The sequence below is a fragment of the Canis lupus genome, chromosome 14 (assembly GCF_048164855.1).
Source record: "Canis lupus baileyi chromosome 14, mCanLup2.hap1, whole genome shotgun sequence".
Lineage (NCBI taxonomy): Eukaryota > Metazoa > Chordata > Mammalia > Carnivora > Canidae > Canis > Canis lupus.
The window spans coordinates 45,262,729-45,285,200 of record NC_132851.1 but is presented as its reverse complement, the minus strand read 5'-3'; the positions used below and the strand labels follow the sequence as shown (position 1 = coordinate 45,285,200).

General features: G+C 35.7%; 1 protein-coding gene and 1 long non-coding RNA gene across 4 annotated transcripts in view; both read right to left on the bottom strand.

Moving 5' to 3' along the window:
• The window catches only part of GABRB1 (gamma-aminobutyric acid type A receptor subunit beta1), a 362,570-nt gene that overhangs the window by 200,445 nt on the left and 139,653 nt on the right, over positions 1–22,472 (bottom strand). The window lies entirely within an intron of this gene.
• LOC140604049 (uncharacterized) lies at positions 233–20,593 on the bottom strand. Its single transcript, XR_012007099.1, has 4 exons — positions 20,542–20,593; positions 13,594–13,678; positions 1,751–1,896; positions 233–544 (listed from the first exon to the last, which is right to left on the bottom strand). It is a non-coding gene; the product is annotated as an uncharacterized lncRNA (long non-coding RNA).

Here is a 22,472-nt window from a genome sequence, read left to right as displayed (position 1 = left end):
AGAAAAAAGGAAACCATGAGGAAAAGAAAATACATTTATAATATTGGGCTGTATTTATATTTTTAAAAATCTACATGTAAGTGGACCTATGCACTTCAAGCTTGTGTTGTTCAAGGGTCAACTGTATGTGTGTGTGTATACACACACACACACACATACACACTTTATCCAATTTCTGCATTATCCCTCTTGCACAAAATCATTATATTGATAAATTAAGGTTAGACCCAATTGTTTCAAACTTTGATTTTCAAACAGGAAGGAAAGACTTTATTCAAAACTTCTGCAGTGAGGGGAGATAATAAATGTAACCACTGAAACAAAAGATGGGAGAGTTTTTTAAATCCATGGGTGCATTAGCAGAAAGTACTAGTGAATCCTATTCGTGAGGATGCTCAGTGTGATAATGCTACCTGTGTGTGCTGATTGGCGCTCATGGAAGTTAAGCTCTTACCCTTCCATAGAGACTGGGAGAAAGAACCCTCATCTTCCCTAATGATTACATTTCAAAGGAATGGCTTCCAGGTCCTTGAGAAAGATGTTCCTGGGGAGACAGATTTAGGTCACACCTTCAACAAAAAGCCATTTGTGTAAATCTATTACTTGCCACTTTACATATGTGTTTTATTTTAATTATCCCCCAAAACTCTAAAAGACACTTGATGTTAACCCAGAATACAAATGAGGAAATTCAGTCTTAGATTAAGTAAATTGTCAATGCTCACATATTTATGAAGCCTGGCTCTAAGTCCCAATTTCTTCATTTGTAAAATGGATAACATCACATATTTCACAGAGTGGTGGGAAGAATTAAAAGCTCGTGTTTTTTACACCGTGCTGGCTCCATGTGGATTGAAAACTTCTCCATATGTGCTTAGGTGTGTGGGCTCTGAAGACTGAGCACCTTGTTTTGAATTTCTAGCTTTTCTACTTCTTAGCTATGTAAACTTGAAGTTACTTAACTGCTTTCTATGTGTTTTCTCGTCTACTAAAATGGGGGTAAAACCGGAACTCACAGCATATGATTGTTATGATTAACTGAGTTAATACACATGCCTTGGAACTTCGGTATCTTAGAACAGTACCTTAATACAGTACCTTAGAACTTCATCCCATAAAGATTAGCTATAATTGAGATTATTAATGGTCTCTTCTGACTATTGAATGCATCATTAATTTTATATTCCTCAACTTTGATTTTTTAAAAAATTTACAGTAAAGATACTGCAGAATCTACTTTGTGGGACTACAGTGGATTAGTTGGAAAGTACAATCTTATTCCAAGATTTCTACCATTTATGTGGAGGGAGAAACATAACACATTCAATTATAAATGTGTAATTCAAAATCATGATATATTTTTTAAAAATGATTTGTTATATTAAGATGGAATCTGTTCTGCTTTAGGTTTAATTTAGAATTTTAGTTTGATCCAGAAACTACTTTAAATCTTTCTGGAAATAGGTAGTATGATCATCTTAAACAGTCAATGATACAATAAGGGAAATATATAAAATGGCTAATAATTACAGACTGAAATACATTTTTGAAATATTCTTTTCATCATTTTTACTCTATTCAAATTTGAGTGGAACTAAATTGCTTTTGCTTTTTTCTCTTTTTCACACACACAAAAACATATCCATTGTGCTTTGAAGTCAGGTGATTCAAAAGCCTTGAAATATACTGTACTGGCTTTCAAAAGCTCATATAGAAGGATAATCATCAGTACAAGCGCTACACTCCTTACCGCAGACACATTTTGGTTTTCACATGATTTCCCACCAGGCTGGTAGTGAAGTAGGCATTAAAGACATAAGGACACCGTGTCTCTCAAGAACTGCTCTCAAGCACACATCTTATCCTGATTCTGGTGCAATGACTTAAGACCTGAGACTTAAAAAAAAAAAAAATCCAAGGACAAGAAGAAGAGAATGTGAACTATAGCTTGATTTCATTGGATGACTAATCTAGATGCTTAAAAGTCTTTAAGTAACTTATATGTTATAATTTGTGGTTTTTTGGTTTGTGAATCAGCCATGTGATGGAGGTTTCCTTGCATTACTTGTTTGGGTTTCCATTTAAATTACTGGAGTTCAGTTTTGTTATCAATGGGATAGTTTAACTCTTCTTGAAGTCTCCCACTCTCCCAGCTTCCTGACTCTTTCCTAAAATTTTTTTTTTCCTGTCATGGCCAATCTTCTTAAAAGAGTAGATTAATTTCCTTCAAAATACTTTCACTTCCACTATCTTACTGAAAAAATTCTTATCTAAGGATGTTAATAATTTATTATCAAATCTGCTGACATTTTCTTAGTCTCACTCTGCTCATCTTTCATTTATGCATTTTGCAAATATTTTGCTAACTCTTTACCATGAGCAATGCATTTCACTCATCATGGACAGTGATGGAAATTGGTGAATGAAGAAGTAAGTCTCTGCATTTATGGAGGTAATGGGATATTTCAGGGGAGAAGTAAAGATGGAAGATGGATTTTAGATAAAATAGTCATTGCTGAGGGGGTGACATTTGAGCTGAAAATGGACAGATGAAAACCCCATGTGATTTGGGGGAAAGAATATATCAGAAAAGGGACAGTAAAAGAGGCCCTGAGGCATCAAAGAGGTAGGCATTTTAGAGGAACTGCAAGAAGAAAATTTCTGGGGGCATTTGCCTTCCTTCTCCTTGTTACATCTTAACATGGGTTTAGTGATGTGGCTTTTGACAGGTTATCTGACTCTCTGATCATCCCATTTTTATTCTCCCAGCCTTTCTTCTACATGGGCATTTTCTTTCCAGGTGAGGGGATGAACGTAAAGTGGATCATAAATACTCTACTGGGAGTCTAATGCCTCAAAAAGCCTGAATTTTGTTCTTAAAAATCTGATAATTCAAGTAATAGGATACAAAATGCAAGGCCAAGGAAAAATGTCATGTATCACTTAGACCTGAGGTTAGCACTCGCAGAGCTAGGTGAGACATCTGTCACAGTCCTTGGCACAGATTGAATTTTCTGCGCTTGTAGTCCAGTGTAGTGGTTTAGAACTACAGTGTCCTAGTATTTATACTAAAAGTGGCTCCCTGGAATCTCAGTCCCCACCTCTGACACATAACACTACTGAAACAAAATACACATTTTCACAAGATCCTAAGGTGACTCAAATGCACAGAAACCAAACTCATAGAAAGGGAGAATAGATTAGTGGTTGTCAGAGATGGGGTTGGTGGCAGGTAAGGGAAACAGGTGAAGGTGGTCAAAAGGTAGAAACCTCTAGTTATAAAATAATTAAGTCCTGGGGATGGAATGTACAGCCTGACTATAATTAACAATACCACATTGTGCAGTTGAGAGTGGCTGAGGGTCTATCTTAAAAGTTCTCATCAAGAGAAAAAAAATAACTATTTGAGGTGACAGACATTAACTAAAGTAATTATGGTAATCATTTTACAATGTATACATGTATCAAATCATTATGATGGATATCTTAAACTAATACAATGTTATATGTCAATTATATCTCGATGAATCTGGAGAAAGAGGTAAAGTTTGATAACCAAGGGGTTTTGGAGTCAGACTAGCTGGAATTTAAATCCTGGTCCCACTTCTTATTACATATGTCGCCTTGCTCAATTTAACCTTCCAGAATTTTAGTTCCGTATCCTTACTCTTTTGTTCTCAAAATAATATATTCATTATGCTTTGAAGTCAAAGGATTTAGAAGTCTTTGAAAATGGTTGTGATGGCTTTCAAAAGCACATGTGGGAGATACATGCAGGTGCTGACAATGATTAGGTTTGTTGGAAAGACTAAAAAAAGATGTATACAGCTATTAGCCCATACTGGATGTGGGTTTGACGTATACATACACAACATGATAGTTAAACTTCTCTCATTTGCCAAATCAATTAAAAATGAACCATCAATTTAATATTTTGGATAGAGTTGAATAGGGTTAGCAGGGAATGGGCAGGCTGTACTTATGACCTCAGCTATTGAGCAAGCTGCCAGAAGATGTACCATATGACACATACAATTATTTTCTTAACTAAATTTTCCCAGTATGGCTCCAGCTGCCTTTTCAGAGAAATCTTGTCAGGTAAGAAGATTAAGGGAATCAGATCAAATAGGAAATAAAAATTGCTTCTAATTGAACTGTTTGTTCTGACTTTATCCTGCTAACAAGGAAGAGCAAACCAAGGTGGTCTGAAGTGCTTTCTTGAATTTTTCAATGCGGTTGTCTTGGATCACAAATGCCGGCATAGCTGCTTCTTACCAAAGATGGACCACTGGACACCTGTGAAGACTTAATAAGGATGTTTCTATCTTTCTTTGCACTATTGTGTGTTGTACAATAGAGCCTGGAAGCTCAGTGTATTAAAAAAGAAAACCAACAATGTAACGATCTGATTTAATTCAAAAATTATTTATTATCCACAATCTCAGGAACTCTGCTAGGTCACAGGGAAAGAAAGATAAGTATTCTACACTCAGGAGTGGATGCTCTAGTATAGTGCAGAAGAAGACTGTGAGTATGATAAAAATACCTAGTTTCTCGTTGCCCCCCAAATTAAGACTAGAATTACCATATGATCCAGTAATTCCATTACTATTTACCCAAAGAAAATAAAGACCCAAATTCAAAAAGATACATGCACCTCTATGTTCACTGTAGTATTATTTACAATGGCTAGGATACAGAAGCAACTCAAATGTCTATTGATAGTTGAATGGATATATAAGGTGGAATATTACTCAACCGTAAAAAAAAAAGAATGAAATCTTGCCAGTTCCAAAAACATGGATGGACCTACAGGGTATGATGCTAAGTGAAATAAATCAGTCAAAGACAAATACCATAGGATTCCACTGGTATGTGGAAATTAAGAAACAAAACAAATGAAGAAGACAAAAAAAAAAAAAAGAAAAAACAAAAAAACAAAACAAAAACAAAAGAACACTACTCTTAAACACAAGGAATAAACTAGTGGTTGCCAGAGGAGAGGTGAGTTGGGGGCGATGGATGCAATACATAAAGTGGATTAAGGGTACACTTATCTTGATGAGCCCTGAGAGATGTATAGAATTGTTGAATCATTATATTGTACACCTGAAACTAATATAACAGTATATGTTAATTATATCTGAGTAAAAAAATAACTAAAAAAAAAATCTAGCTCCTTTTTGAAATGTAAGTTGGCTACTAAAAATCCAGCATAGCTTCACTTTTCTCATATTCTATCCTCCACATTGCTCCTAGAAAGGGACTTGTTAAAAAATAATTCTGAAACAGTCATTAGCCTCTTTTCTAAATGTGGGATTGCTCATCACTATTGTAACACTCTGTATGAGGACCCCACTTACCCTTGCATGCTTGACTCCTACACTTAGCCACACACGGTATTTTCCATCCACTCCAAGACTTTCCAAGTATTTCTACTGCCCTGATAGCTGTTTCCTTCCCCTGACCTCTTCTTTTTTTTGGTAACCTGTTCAGCATTCCTCATAATTGAGCTCAATTATCACCTTCTTAAAAAATCTCTGTTCTTCTCATTTTTCTTAGAAGACTTACGCTTCTGTTCTTTTGTGATCCCATTTCATTTTGTACATTTTCACTCACGATACTTTGTACAATGCATAGCATTTATTCCTTTCCCATATTCTCTCTGTAAAATATATGTACCATTCAACTTTGTATCTCCAGCAACTGGTTACCCTGCTGGAACACAATTGGTGCTCCATAAAAGTTTGTTGAATGGGCAACCAGAGTTTAATCACATATGGTATTTGCCTGATATAGACTGACATTTATTGTAATCCTCAAACCTAAAACAGGTTGAATTTATATAACCAAGGACGTTACATGCCAACTTCAGTACAAGAAGTTTGATATTTTATTTGGGCACTATCAGTGATCTTCAAACATGTTTATTGATTAAATGTCATGATTATTTAATGAAGTCTATATTAACTTGATAATATACTTCTTTTATACCTTTTCAAGACTCTTTTGGAATAGTCTTCAATGTCACACATCATAAAGGGGGGAATAGAGGGAATGATTTCTTGATTTTCCTTCTAAAGCATCTTGAATTTCTGACAAACCAATGAACTCAAAGAGTAACAATATTTTTTTGATATATAGGAAATTTCACAGAGGAGTATTGATTGCAGTTCAACAAGCACAATATCATTTAACTTGGCAGCCAAAATACAATTTTCCCTTTTAAAGGTCAATTATATTTGGGGTGAAAAATCAACCAGAAACACATCCAGTAAATAAAATGGGTCATCTATTTAAAATGATACTATCTTGAACTTTTAAAAAATTCTAAATAACTATAGAATAATGAAATTAACCTCACTGAGTGGATTGTGAACTAATTCTGAACTAACTCTGAAGACAAATAAATGTCAGTTTTTTATTTGTTTGTTCTTAGTGGCTAATTTGACTAAGACGACACTCATTTAGATTTGTATTTTGGGTTATATTTATTCATTAAGTTCTTATATAGTTTATGCTTTTATCCAACAAATACTACATGAGTGCCTACTATGTACCAACCATGATCTGGTCACTGGGATTATAGCAGTAAACAAAACAAAGTTTGTATACTCAGGGAACTTATAATCTGGTATTTAGAGATAGGAATCGAAGTACTAGGAAGTACATACTTTGAAAAATAGTTATAATTGTTAAGACAAAAAACAAATCAAGGCAAGAGGAGATAGAGTACATAGAGTGATAGAAGACCTCTGTAGTCAGATGACATTGTGGGATCTGAGTGAAGGAGTCAGCTTTGTGGACTTCTGGAAACTTCCAGCAGAGGAAACGTAAGAACAAGGGCCATAGGCAGGAGTCAGCTTGACGTATATGAGCAAGAAGGCCTTTGTGAGAAGAGTAAAGTGATTGGAAGGATAAGGTAGAAAATAAGGTGCAAGAGGTACCCTGGGGTCAGATTACGTGGTGTCTCAGTTTGGATTCTTTTCTGAGTGAGGTGAGAAGTCTTCAGAAGGTTTTTAATAGAGAAGTGACCTAATTTGACTTCTGTTTTAAGCATCATCATGGCTGCAGTGCATCTAACAGATTTGGAGAAGAGGCTAAAAAACTTAAAGAAAGAAGCTCAACTAGAGAAAGTTCATGGAATTTCATGCTAAATTGCGTACATGTCTGTCTGTATGAATATGCATGAACATTTATTTTCATGGAGGGCAAAGTTCATTTCTTATACCAACCCCACAGAAATATCTGTGATCCAAAGAACTACAACTGTCAAGGAATAAAAGTAGGCACGTTCGGGTAATAAGTGATGATAGTCCCAACTAGAGAGGAAGTAATAATGTAGGTGATGAAATGTAGTTGGATTCAGGTTTTATTCAGGATATAATTAATTTACAGTCATGCTTAATACATATATGCAGTCAGTTCCACAAAAAGAAACAATTACTTCCCAGTGTGGATTTAGCTTAATTTCTTAATAATTTTGTGGCTTGAAGTGAAATTTGGGCTTGGGTTCTAAGCCTTGTCACCAGGAATCTGTGTGGTGTTAACATTTCTTGATATATTCTTGCTTATCTACAAAGCAGATTATTATGAGGATCATATGTAACCTGTAGGTAAGCATGCTTTGTAGATTCGAGAAGTCGTCTAGTATAGAAGCTAAATGCAATGCCAAGAGAAATGGAAGCACAGATCCTACTTCTTCATAATATTGCTTCCAATATTTACTACATATGCAGCCTTTTGAAAGTTATTTAATCACCCTTGGACCTTTATTTCTTCATTTAAAATAAGGATTGGGGCATGTGGGTAGCTAAGTCAGTTAAGTGTCAAACTCTTGATTTCAGCTCATGATCTCAGGGTTGTGAGATGCAGCCCTGTGTTGGCCTCTACACTGGGTGTGGAGCCTGCTTCAGATTCTCTCACCTTCTCCCTCTGCCCCTCTGCCCTTCCTCCCCTTTCTCTCTCTAAAATAAAACAAATAAGGATATTAGTTTACCTAAGAGGGATTTTGTGAGACTGCAGCAAAATAATCCACCCAAATTGTTTTTTCATAAGTTCCTGGCATATAGCAAGCACTCCAAAAAGTCTAATATTTTATTCAATTGTTAGCTACCATGACTTCACAGTTTGGATAAAACACCTCTAAAAGCTATTGAACAATAGAGCCAAAATGGTCTCTCAAAAAAGGGAAACTACTATAAATAGTATGATGGGATTAATATTGTCCTGTTTAGTTGAAGATATTCCTGCTTTAGTAGGATGTTATTTTTAACTTATTTTTCATGAGAGAGAATTTCTGAAATCCATGGTTATTGTCTTTGCATTACTATCAATTTAGGATAGGTGGAGTACCTTAAAGATTCAGAAAAGTAAACTGGTTAGAAATATGTGTAATTTCATGAGACTCTAAAATGTATGGACCATATTCACCATTGTCTCTTGTTATTAGACACTAGATTCTCTAAATTGTTAGGCATTTTTTAAAGTATATTTGAGACCACCCAAAGGTTTTCAGACAAGTTTCCTCCACCAAGTGATGTTTACAACTGCTTTTCTAATTTTAGCCAAGTTAAAAATTCCAAATAGGGACCTTTCTGTGATTTGTGGTCCATATTCTGATGCTTAGTATGCGTGCCAGTGTGCTTAGCACACAGTTACTGACTTTCTAATGGACAACTGAAAGATCATTTAAATGCAGTGATTGCAAGAGAGAGCTCAGGACTGACTCCTCAGGTTTGTTTTCCTGAAACACTCCTCCCACCAATTAGTTCCCTGGCTTTGTAAAACTGAAGGCACATTCAGGAAATGTTGATCAAAAATCCTATTGTTGGAATAGAATTTAATTTTTTTAAAAATATTTTATTTCTTGGATGGTTTTCTAATGCTTAGCTTTATTTTGATTCTTTTAAAAAGTGCATAGGTAAACTTAAATGTTAAATAATTTATATTAGAGTGGCCTGATATTTGGTCTGAACAGATGCCTGGCCAAGGTTTCAGGAAGCCTGGGCTCTTGTCCTTTCTTTCACTCTTAAAAATTGGTAAACTCATTCAATTCACTTAACTTTTCTCAGCCTTACTTCTGTCACCCATAAGAATAACAGTTTTGGACTAAATAAGTTTTGAGGTTCATTCGTGTACTAGGATTTGAATTGCAATGCACTCAAAATAGTTTAGTTGTGATAGGGAGAATTCAAGACTATTTCAAAGTTTCTCTTTCAATTAATTAATATTTCTTAAGCATTGTATATGAAAACATGAAGAAGGTACAATGATTTTATGTGTATTATTTAGATTCCTTTAATAAAAGCATTTAGACTCAAAAAATAAAAATAAAAAATATTTTATTTATTTATTCCTGAGAGACACACAGAGAGAGTCAGAGACACAGGCAGAGGGAGAAGCAGGCTCCCTGCAGGGAGCCTGATGCGGCATTTGATCCCAGGACTCTGGGAATCACAACCTGAGCCAAGGCAGATGCTCAACCACTGAGCCACCCAGGCGTCCCTAGAATTTAATGCTTTAAAGACGTTTTGAGAAATGTGCTCAGTGTCAGAGCAATATTATGGATTCATGCAATATTTGAAAAGACACTTGATTAAGCGCTTTGGGGACCTCCTGGAAAAAGCTATATATAGGCCAGTCATGAGAAGCTTTGAACATTGCTTGATGTTTTCACTTGGTTAAGTAGAGCACAGCCACACATGGTACTTCTCCATGAGACATCTGAGCAAGAGGAGAGCAACAATCTGTTGCTGTCAGCACTTGGAGCTGAGATCTGCAGACCAATATTTGATCACTGTTTTCATTGTAAGGGATCAATAACTACCATTTACTAAACTCTTACTATTTGCTGGTTACTTTACATACAGTGATACATAATAGAAAAATCTTGTGAGTTGATGCTATTAGCATCTTCAGATGAGGAAGTACTGACACTCTGAATACTCCAAAGTTTCACAGACTTGAACACAGTTTTGGATGATTCCATCACTACCTAATAATACAGAATACTATCTTTTACAATAAGACTGAGCAGTGGATGATTCCATATATCTTCTGTCAGGAAGTTTTAATGTTGACCTTTAGATTTGAGGCTGAAATTTAATTCATTTTTTCATATGATTGATTTCATGTAAGCTACGACCTTTTACTCCATGGTGGGGAGATGGTACAAACAATTCCCAAAAAGTAGGAGTCTTAGTTCCTTCTAGGAATTGATTATGGAGGAAGAAAGAAAGGAAGGAAGAAGAAGAAAGAAGGAAGGAACATCGTATTTTTCTGGAAGAACTGGAGGAGCTTTGCAATGACCTAATGGCCTATGCATAATCTTGTGAGAAAATGTGTCCAGTGGAAAAATTGATGGGTTTTGTTAACTATTTTGCTCTAAAGACTGGTCAGTTTTATAAAAGCACAGAGATTAGCATTGAGAAAATGACTCCTTGACAAAAGAAAATGAAAAGTATATTGCAAGCATAAGCAGAACATTGTTTGAGACACCATGGAAATAAATTAAGTTAAAAATACTCTAATGCCTATTTTAGAGATGGAAAAGCAGGTGTGTTAAGCCTACTGCCCTGTAACCCAAACCATCTTAGGAAGAAATAACAAGTGAAACATAAAACCATGGTACAGCAATGTAATCATTTTGTGGTAAGAAGGTGAATCTCTGACTTGACCTGTTCTCCAACTACTCTGCCTAAGATATATAATATTCAAAAATCTTGCATGGTGGAGACTCTTGGATCTCATGAATCCCTCCCAAAGCAAGGAGGGAATTGAGGCCACCACACATTAGTGGATATATCATTGTGAAAAATGAGGGAGGCACCTGGGAACCACGGTTACTTATGCCATCTTGTTGTCTTTGAGATTTGCTGATTAAGGAGCAAACCAAGTCAAATTAACCTCAGCTGAGTACAATTTACCATTTTACCTGAAGCTTGACCTTGGATTGGCTTCTGTAGTCTGATGTAGCTCACGGGAGTACAACCAAAGTTGTTAAAAGGAAATAATTAAATTGGGGAAAGAATTGAGGAGAGCAAGGCTTGACATTGCTTTGTTGTAGTGCTAAAAGCTGCTCTATCACTGCTGTGCATAGGTTACAGTGAAATGAAGTAAGGGAAGGTGGAGCAATACAGTTTTTATTGTTTTTTGGTGGAAATGCAATCATTCCCCATCCATCCAGCCACTCATTCATCTACCTAGTCATTCATTCATTCAGAAACAATATTACATGTTAGCATTATATCAATTTTTAAGGAGATAAGAGAAAGGTACAGAGTTTTTACCCTTAACAATCTGAAAATATGAGCACAACACAACACATAAGACAGATGAAAGATCATAAAGTGTGGTAGTAATAGGATGACTAATGACTGAAAGGATGGCTATTTTGGTAATGGTGGGGTTATACACAGAATGGATTGTAAAGAGTGGTTTTCTCCAATGTTGTTCTGATGTCTACAAATGGAAGCAATATTAGAATAACAAAGGGTGGCCACAAGCTTTCTCTAGAGAGAACTGAAGGTTTTAAAGTGTGGTGAGGAACCACATTATAGTAGCCAACAATGGCACGCTGACAGAACAAGAGTCTAATGCCGGTGAATTGGGATAGGACCAAGAACTGGAGTAACTATTAGGGCAGAACCTTCAGTTGAGGGCTTGTGAAGGATGAGGTGAAGAGATTAAAGTAAAAAAAGCATACAGATCAAGTATGACTGTCTGGCTTTTTTTTTTTTTTTTAATAAGAATGAAGCTGGAGGTCAATCAACTGCGAAGTGAAGTGATCCAAAGTATTATCCATTTGATTATATTTGCATTGGATAGGAGACAGAATAGGATGAAAAACAAAAACAAACTGCGAGCTATGTGAGTTAAGAAAGTAGCTATAAACTCAGGGATGCAAAGCAACACAAGTGGAGGTTGGAGAGGGTGGTATAAACAGATATAGTGATTTAATTGTTTAGAAGCAGCAAATGGGGAAAAAAAGAAGATATCTGTACAGCATTTCATTTCCAAAGTTTGGTAGAATGAGGAAACATAGGAGTTCCAAGGAAGAAATGAGTGAATAGTCATGCTTTTTAGAGGAGTAGCAGATCACAGATCCAGAAGACAGATAAAAAGGTGCTGGTTATCTTATATTATTCATGGAATTATCAAATATGAATCAAGAAAGGAGAACTGAGCTTAAAAAGAAATGTGCTAAATGAGTTATATACAATGAGGCAAGAAGAGCTGATAGTATTCTAGTTTATCTGTTGGTACCACTTTCTTTAGTATTAGTAATTGCCTCACCACCCCAGATATTCCTGAAATGCTTGAGGTTCATAGAAGCATATGACTGACATTACTTCACCTCTTTCATATCAACACCATATGTTTGCTACCTTAAATGAACCACACTACTGAACTGCAATCACAAATGTAACCTGAACTTTGACAACTAAGCTAATACATCCACTAGCAACAGCAGAGTTAGTCCACATAAGAGGAAAGTTGGTACACAGGAGGCCTGTAATTTTCACAGCAAAAGGAATGCCTGAATAAATGAATAAATAAATAATAGGCAGAAAAGTATTTCCAGACATGGCAAAGAATCCTAGATTCTTTGGAATTATGTATCTGGCCCACTTTATGGGTTGAGGTTTAACTTCTAAAAGCAATATGTAAAAATCTCTGAACTATAATCCTAGAGTCTGCACTGCTATTGCACTAGCAAAGGAGTCCTTTCATACACATAAAATTACATATTATTTTCTAAATTAAAGCCACATATTTACTTTGTTTTAATCATCATCATTTAATCACCCCCTATTGCTGATTTAAAGTTGGTTGGGGAATGTGGGTAAAAAGAAACAACTTAAAATTTTTGTGTTAATTTTGTATTATGTACAAAGTACAACATTAGAAGTTAACAAACAAGGACCAGAGAATTATAACAAAATTCCACATTATATCAGTAGCTATGCCATGAAATAAGATTTTATCTTCTGATTCAAATAATGTTCCCCATGCAAATAAGAAGCAAAATGTCTTCTTTTCTAAATATCAAGGGAGCTCTATAACATGGTTATTACCAGTTGATCAGCATGAGATTCTACAGGATATCTGGTTATCAATTAAAACATTAGAGAATATTTCTGATTCTTTATGTGAAAAATCTGAATGTCATGCTTTATTTTCCAGTGTGAAACCATGACTCTCTACTTATGCTTTTCTATATCATATCATCCTGGAGTTTAAAAAGTATTGCATTAATAGTAGTGAATAGCAAACCTGATTATGATTCCCCCTCCAAAAAGAAAAAAAAAAGAAAACAGAAGATGAACAAAAATGTATTCCAGAAATCTCCCTAGCAATTTTCTGTGATATCCTAGGAAATTTCTCACATGTTCCTATGAACAAGTCTTTTTATAGCACTAACATAAGATTATGCACTTTTGGGGGCAAAGTTATTAGTGCTTCTAGTCATAGGGTCTGAGAAACTATGGGGGCTCAAAGTACTAGTGAGAAGAGGCTGGAACACTGGCCGTACTATCAGAGAGCCCCAAACTAAGTAGTCTAAAGCAACATATAGCTTTAGTCACTTACCTCTATAAGTTTGGGACTGCAGCTTGCACAAGCCAGCCTTACTGTGAGGTCATTAAAACCCAGAATGCTTGCAGGAGTAATCTCCCTTGGAAGATGAGATAATAAGCAAAATTTACCAAATATACAAAGAAGATAAATACTATGAAATCTTACACTTGGGCAAATAGTAATTATAATCATAATAATAACAACCATAATAGCAGCTATTCATGAACACTAATTAGGTATCAAGCATCATACTAAATGCTTTATATTTATATCTTGTTATTGTTCTAAAAACCCTGTGAGATATACTGTTATTTTCCTTCTCTTAATGGGTGAGGAAACTGCAAGACAGGGATAGAAAGTAACTACTCAAGAACAGGAAGGTAGGAAGTTATGGAGCCAGAATTAAAACTTAGGCATCCAAGTCCAGTGTTCATATTCTTAGCCATTGTGTTCTACTGCAATGTGAAAGAACTGTAGTTTACATGTAACTAATATTCCCAAGTAGATAAAAGAGTAAAAAGCATAAATGCAATTATTTAGGTTTTTATTTTAAAAATCCATTAGAAAATGCAGAAATTAAAAATATGCTTATTGAAATGAAAGTCCCAAATGATGAGCCAAGTGGTACACTGGACACAATTGAAGCTTGAATTATTGAATGAAAAAATGAAGTTGAGTTCACATAACGATCTCAGTGTAAAAAAATTAAAATATTAAAATTATGAAAAATATTAAGAAACATAAATGGAATAGACCTAGAAGTTCTAACATAAGCCTAATAGGGACTATAGAAAAAGAGAATATGGAGGATGGTGGTAGATTGATATCTGAAGACATGATAGCTGAGAACATACCAGAATTAACAAAATACATGAGTCTTCAATTTGAACAAAATATCCCAGAATATTGAGTAAACTTAAAAAAGAACAAAAATCACATAAACAAAAAACCCCACACCAAAGGACATTATAGTCAAATCAAGTATAGGATCAATACAGAGAGAAATTCTAAAGTATAATAGAAAGAATGAAGGCTTTAAATTAGAAATGTAATTCAAATGAACCCCCAAAGTGCTGAGTTAAAATCTCTTTAAAAGTAGAATTCTAGGGTTACTGGGTGGCTCCGTCGGTTAAGCGTCTGCCTTCAGTTCAGGTCAAGATCCCAGGGTGCTGCGATAGAGCCCCTCATCAGGCTCCCTGCTTGGCGGTGACTCTGCTTCTCCCTATCACTCTGCCTACAGCCCCCTGCTTTTTCTCTTTCTCTCCTATCTCAAACAAATAAACAAAATCTTTTTTAAAAAAGTAGAATTCTATACCCAAAATCTAACACCAGAACCCAGATGAAATAGACATTTTCTAATGTATGAAACCAGACTCTTGCTGCTTACATTCCAGCAAGAAGGAAAATAAAATGAAAAGGAAGTTGGGGAGTGAAAGAAACAAGAATAAATAACAACAAATATTATTAATTCCTGCTAGTAAATGCCAATGAGTATTGACTCTGAAAGAAACAAGAATAAATAACAACAAATATTATTAATTCCTGCTAGTAAATGCCAATGAGTATTGACTCTTAAAATATCAAAGCAATACATTTGTAAGCTCAAAAATGAGCTACGATTAAAATTCTTGACAATAAAAATTGGAAGACATTCAGAGGATAGTTAAAGCAGAGGATCTCATATTTGTAAAGGGACTAAAAAAACTTGTAAAGCAGACTAACTTTAGACTTTTCTAGAAAAAGATAAATCATTTGTATAACTTTAAAATATAAATGTGTGTACATCAAGAAGCTAAAAGAATATTGTTTCTCAATATTTTAAAATTCTTTATAAAATTAAAAAGAAAGCTAAAGTAAAAAAAAAATAATAAAAATAAATAAAATAAGACACTAGTGATTTGGGTACAATCCTTAGGTCTGAAGCCAGGCCAAATTTAGCATTTCAAATACAGACTATATAAAATTTGGAGGCATTCATTATAATTTCACCCTGACTTCCTCAGACTCTTAGGCTAATGACAGTATTAACTTTCTGGAAAAAAAAAAAAAAAAAGGAAAATCCTAGTTTAAAGACTATGTCAGTTAATTAATTCACCTTTAGATAAAAGGTAAACTATCTTTGACTTTTTTGTTTGTTTGTTTCAGGTGCAGAATTTAGTGATTCATCACTTACATAAAACACTCAGAGCTCATCCCAAGTGCCCTCCTAAATACTCATCACCCATTTAACCCATCCCCCACCCACTTCCTCTCCAGCAACTCTCAGTTTGTTCTCTATATTTAATAATCTATTTTATGGTTTGCCTCTCTCCCTCTTTTTTCCGTTTTGTTTCTTAAATTTCACGTATAAGTGAAATCATATGGTATTTGTCTTTCTCTGACTTATTTCTCTTAGCATAATCTTTGACTTTTAGACATCCAGGAAGTGTCTATTATCCATTGACGTAGAAATAGCCAGTATTGAGGAAAACTTTAATATTTCCCTTAATTGATGGACTAAATTTTTGTTTTATTTGCTCGAAAGATTTACTTTTTTGTAAGTTTTGTTTTTTCATTGTTGTCATCCCTGCTGAAATTGGAAAAGAAATAAGATTCTAAGCACAGAATGAACCTATACTATGAACAATGTTGGCAAGTCATTCTGGATCAATTGATCAAATAAATGAGGTGGGCTTAATTCTAGGAGGTTATTTGGGGGTCTTGGATGGAGAGATCACAAGTTTAATTGGAATATTTCCAATCTTAGCTGTACCCTTGACATTAAACATATACTTTTCTCCCTGGACTGCTGAAAATCATCATGTCTATTTTTATCCAAGGTTTATATGCAAATTAAATAGGGTCTAATGATAAAACATCACACTGATATTGTACATCAGACTAGCTGCCATGCTAATATCTCATTCACACACATTTTATAAAGTACACATTAGAAAACTCTATTTTCATGTGGTTTCCTGAAATCAAAAAAGACTTTTGATTGTCAGAGTATTGAGAGTTTGACATATAATACATAAACTGCCTTTTTGGACACTCTCTTTTAGTTTTAGATTACATAATTCAGGATTATAAAGTTAAGGAGTAAGCTAAAGAAACACTGCTATGCAAATATATGAGTAGGAGCATTTTGAGTGATTGGTTGCAGACAAATTCTACAAGCTTTCTGATGTCCCTCAACAAAAAGAGCTTTGCCAAGAGCAGTTAATCATATGTAAAGTCCTAACAACTCCTAATGAAAATACTAGTCAATAATTTAATAATCTAGTAAATCAGAAACAAAGCAGCTGATACAGACACAAGAGAGTCATTTGTTTTTAGCCTTTCAGGCAGATACTAGCTGAATGGGGAGAACTTCTAATCCAAAGCCAGATACTCTTCTGGTCAAGTCCATAGGCTTTGTAGTAAAGTTCCATGGGTAAGTTATCTAACCTCTCTGAACTCCGGTTTCCTCATTTGCTACAAAAAAGTATAAAAGACTTCTTGTTGTGATTTAGTTCTAATTTCAAGGCATTATGGTCTGAGAATATGCAGGGGACGATCCCAATCTTTTGGTATCGGTGAAATGCCGGGACACCTGCACCCCAATGTTTATAGCAGCAATGTCCACAATAGCCAAACTGTGGAAGGAGCCTCAGTGTCCATCGAAAGATGAATGGATAAAGAAGATGTGGCTTATGTATACAATGGAATATTACTCAGCCATTAGAAACGACAAATACCCACCATTTGCTTCGACATGGATATCCAGGACCTGGAGGGTATTATGCTGAGTGAAGTAAGTCAATCAGAGAAGAACAAACATTTTATATGTTCTCATTCATTTGGGGAATATAAATAATAGTGAAAGGGAATAGAAGGGAAGGGAGAAGAAATGGGTAGGAAATATCAGAAAGGGAGACAGAACATAAAGACTCCTAACTCTGGGAAACCAACTAGGGGTGGTGGAAGGGGAGGAGGGCGGGGGGTGGGGGTGAATGGGTGACGGGCACTGAGGGGGGCACTTGACGGGATGAGCACTGGGTGTTATTCTGTATGTTGGCAAATTGAACACCAATAAAAAATAAATTTATTTAAAAAAAGTATAAAAGAAAGAAAGTATAATATTGTCCTCTGGACTGTTGGAAATATTAAATAAAATTACAGTTGTGCTTGGCATTTAATATCACTTGATAAATAGTAATTGTTTTTATTGTAATAGGTATTAGCTCCCATCCAAAACTCTACAGGATTAGTAAGATACTTAGAAAGAAATCACAAAGTTCAAGTGAAGAGAAATCCCAAAGGATAAATACATTTAGCTGCAAATTTAGAAATGCTAAGTTGACTCAAAGAGAATTTTAAAAAGCAGCCAAATAAGTGTCTAGGGGTTTGCCTTCCTTAAATAGGAATGGTATGAAAAGCATTAGGAGGCATATGATTGTTATAGAGTACTTGATATTATTTTTGCCTTGTGATGTACCTTATATTTTTATCATTATTTTTAACATTAATGTTATTTTATCGAAAATATTTTTCTCCATTTAAACACATAACATCTTAATGTGTTGCTTCAATTTTCATGTAACTCTTAACTAGATCCAAAGAAGAAGGAATTCCAGCTAAGTAAGTCAATGGGAAAATACAGTATGCACAGTACAAATCCACTTTGGAATAGATTTTGCTGGAACATGTCTCTTCTATAGGTGAATGGCATCTGTGATTACATGAGTACTTGAACATTTTCTGTATCAGGGATTCTTCTTCTTTGCATAAGGAGCTGTTAGATGGGAAAAGAGATTGTGGCTTGTGCCTCTGCTATTGGGCTATTACTCTGTGCATCTGTGCAAAGAGTACATTTCCAAAATGTATGTTGGCCATTCTTTATTGCCGCTTGAACTCTCAAGAAAAAATAAAAGACTGCATGGGGATGAATAGAGTGCTCAGAGCATCAGAGATGTTAGTGCCAGTATTAGGGTTTCTGTTCATTTTCTGCATTGACAAGAGGTGATTTAGTCACCAGGAACATGTCTGCTAGGCTGCCAGGCAATGGATAGAGAAGATATTAGAAACAAAAGGCTTCACTTTTTCTCAAATGGTAGAAGCTTTCTCTTCTTTTTGTTTAATGATCTTGAAAATGTTTGTTATAACAGCACTTAGAACAGCACCTTGTGTGTGGTAGTTCCTCAACAGTATCTATAGTAAAGTATTAAATGAATGCATGAGCTAAATGATAAGCTAATGGTTAAACCATATCTTTAATTTCTACTGAAGAATCTTAGGATGGAAATAATAAGCCAGCTAATAAAAATGGCAATATTTATTTTTTGAATCTTTACTAATGTGTTAGGCTCTATACTGTTTTATACGCATTTTCACCCTCAATTATCAGGAAAGCCCTATGAAGTTGTGACTACCTTTTTTTTTTTTAAGATTTATTTATCTATTTGAGAGAAAGAGAGAGAGAGGAAGAGTGCGCGCAGGTCGAGGGGCATAAGATGAGGGAGATAAGCAGCGGGGAGTCCCATGCAAGAATGAACCCCAGGACCCTGAGATCATGACTTGAGCTGAAATCAAGAGTCAGATGCTTAACCGACGGAGCCACCCAGGTGCCCCAAGTAGCTATTATTTTTAATTTCCACATTTCAAGGGAGAAAACGGAGATTTACAATTTGAGAATATTACCCAAGGACATTCAGCTGGTTCTCTAGCTTGTGGCAAGGCCAGGTTAAACCTTGTGTCTTGTTCCTAAGTATGTGTTATAACCAATGCCTAACACCCTCCTGGCTCTGGAAAGCAGGCACAATGCAGTGGCAGGGGTGTGGTCACCTCAGAAGCCCAGATACTTAGAATTACCTCTGACATTTGCTGGCATACTAGTTGACTTGGCCTGGCATTCTAGCTCCAGAAGCAGTCACATTGTCACTTTTGTTACCCCGTGATCCCTATGATTTTGTTCCCAAAGTCCTGCTAAAACAAAGAGGAATTTCCAAAATGTTTAGAGTGGAGGGAAAATATAGGATATACAATAGGGAAGGAATGTGCCTTTGCTGTGTTTCAAATGCTCATCAGTGGCTCTGGCTGATAGAAGAGGACTAACATCCTCCTAAATTCCAAACTTTAATTTAAATTCACGATCTTCTCTTAATGGACTAATCCCAAAATCCTAGTGGATGCATTATGATTCAGAGTGTAAATTTGTTTGGTCCCAATGTCAATTCTTGGTTCTCCTAACAGAAGGAGGAAAAGGGAAGGTAATCAAGGAATCGATTTGGTGCGTAGAGTACTGAATATTTAGGTGGCTCTTCTCAAATCTGTTCTTGCAGCTGCTAAAGGTCATGGGCAAAAGATTTCCCCAGCACCATTTCAGACACTAGGGTATTGCAGAGATGGCCCCGGTAGCACCACACCTGTTTAAGTGGACGTTAGTTTTCTTTTTTCTTTACTATATACCATTTAGGCTCATTATTTTGCTATTATTTCTTTTTGACGCTTTCAAACATTGGAAACAAGTTAAATATCCATTTTGGACAAAATAAATGGCCTAAGAGTATGGCCCATGGTTCTCACAGGCATGTAGTAGTAACATTTAAAATTTCTTCACAATAAAGATAGAGATAAAAACAGGCCATAAAAGTCAAACCTATAACAAAGAAACTCATTATACTATATTTTCTCTAGAGTAAACCATAAATGCTACACGCAACTGTAGCCCCAAATTTTATTAAGATTCTTAGTAGAAACTAAATCACTTGGCATCTCGTTTGGCATGTGAATTTCCACCTGAAAGACACAATGGAGGCCGATCTTCAAAGACTCTTCATCTTTTCCTAAAATGGCATTCCTTATTGCCCTTTTTATATGGAGTGAATAAAAATGACTCTATATTTTCAGCACATATGGTTTCCTTGGTACAGAATTACCCTGTGACACAAAAGATGAAAGTACATAACATTTGAAAATAATGAGCAATAACAGAGGTACCTGCACCAAGATAATGGCTTCGTTCTTTTCTGGCCCCACTAATCCAATGACTCAAAACTCTAAGAACATAGAGAAGAATGAAATTCTTTTTTGTCCAGTTTGAACAAACCTACAGAGATTCTAAAAAGTTAGAGACAGATACCATCAAAGGTAATCCAAATGATTCTGTAAGGGTCATGAAAGAGCCTTCCATTTAATCTTGAAAGCATCGGCACCTTCCAAGGAAGTGGAAAAGCACTTTAAAGAGATAGACTCTCAACTCGCAGAGCAGTCCTTAAGAATAGGAATAGAACTACTATTTACTGAGTGCTTACTATGTGACAGGTACTTTGCTATGCATTTTAGACGCATTTCTCACTTAATTGTCTCAGTAATCATATCCCATGGGCAGTATTACAATCCTATTAAAGAAACTGTGGCATTGACAAGTTAATTGACATGTCCAAGGTCATACAATTAACATACTGGAGAATTAAATGGTTGCATCCAAGGACTGTCTGCCTCCAACATCCATGCTTTTAATCTCTGTGATTAATGTTTCTGTTAGCTCTATAGCAATATGGAGTTACAATGCACCCAATAATCCACTTAATCAACCTGACACTCAGAGCTGGAATCCTACTTGCAGCATCTTTGACATGTATTTGTACCCTCCAAGCTCTATCTAAACATTGCTAGTAATGGAAAGGCCGATGTGAGAGAACGGTAAGAAAAAAACAAAAAGCAAGAAACACTTTCCTTTTCACGTCACACACATTAGTTCTTATAAAACCTGAAAGAAAGGTGGCTATCACTACAGACATTCAGTGGATAAGGAAACTGAGGTTCAGAGAGGTTGCATAAGTGATCCTGAGATATGCAACCAGTAAATGGAGGGGCTTGTTTTCTAAAGCTTAAGTTCTTTCCTTTCCACCAGCCTACCTGCCTCTTGAGAGACACCAGTAAGAAGGCATTAATTCCATTTTTGAATGTAACACAAATGTTTATAGTGCACTTTTTTTTTTCACATTAGGCTCACAAAAGCAGACATATGGAACTGACATATTCCTTGAAAACTTCACATGTTGATCTTCTGTTAAGAGCAATACAGAATAGGGGTGCCTGGGTGGCTCATTCAGTTAAGCTTCTGCCTTAGGCTCAGGTCATGACCTCGGGGTCCTGGGATTGAGTCCTGTTGGGCTCCCTGCTTGAGGAGCAAGGAGCAGGAGTAGGGAGTCTGCTCCTCTCTCTGCTCATCCCCAGCTTGTGCTCTCTCTCTCCTACAACTCAAGCAACTATAATAGCACCCTATCTGTGGCTCTAAAGATAAAAAGATCTAAGAATGTTAATCTTGAGAGACTCTTTAGAGATTTACTGTCTGCCTAGGGACAGAGTTCCCTGTTCTGTGCCAAACCAGCTGTGTTTTTCTGGACTGTCAATATTGTTCTCAATATGTGTAATCCAGTACTTAAAAAAAAGTCCAGCCAAGACCTGACATTGTGCTAAACCCTGTATTTCTACTAGAATAGCCGTTAAGCATTTAAGCCATGAAATCAGATTGACTGATTTCAAATTCTGCTTCGTCGCTTTTCAGCTGTATGATATTAAATACGTTTCGTAACTTGTTGATGCCTCAGTTTCCTCATTTTAAATGGGAGAAAATGGGAATACTCATCTTAAGAAGTCACTGTGAGGATCTAGTGCTACCACCCCATTGACCTACTATTTGTGTTTGTACCTGTAACTCTGCTTTCTCTATTACAATAATTAAACTGCTCATGATCTTATCTAAGGCTAAGTAAGCCTCCACTTTAGCAGGAGATCCCATCTCTTCTTGAGTATACAAGGACACTGCACCCAAATCTCTTCACCCTCTCTCCTGAATTATGAAATTTCTCTTCTCAAATGTATGTTTCTCAACAGCACACTGATAGGTCCATTGTTTACAATTT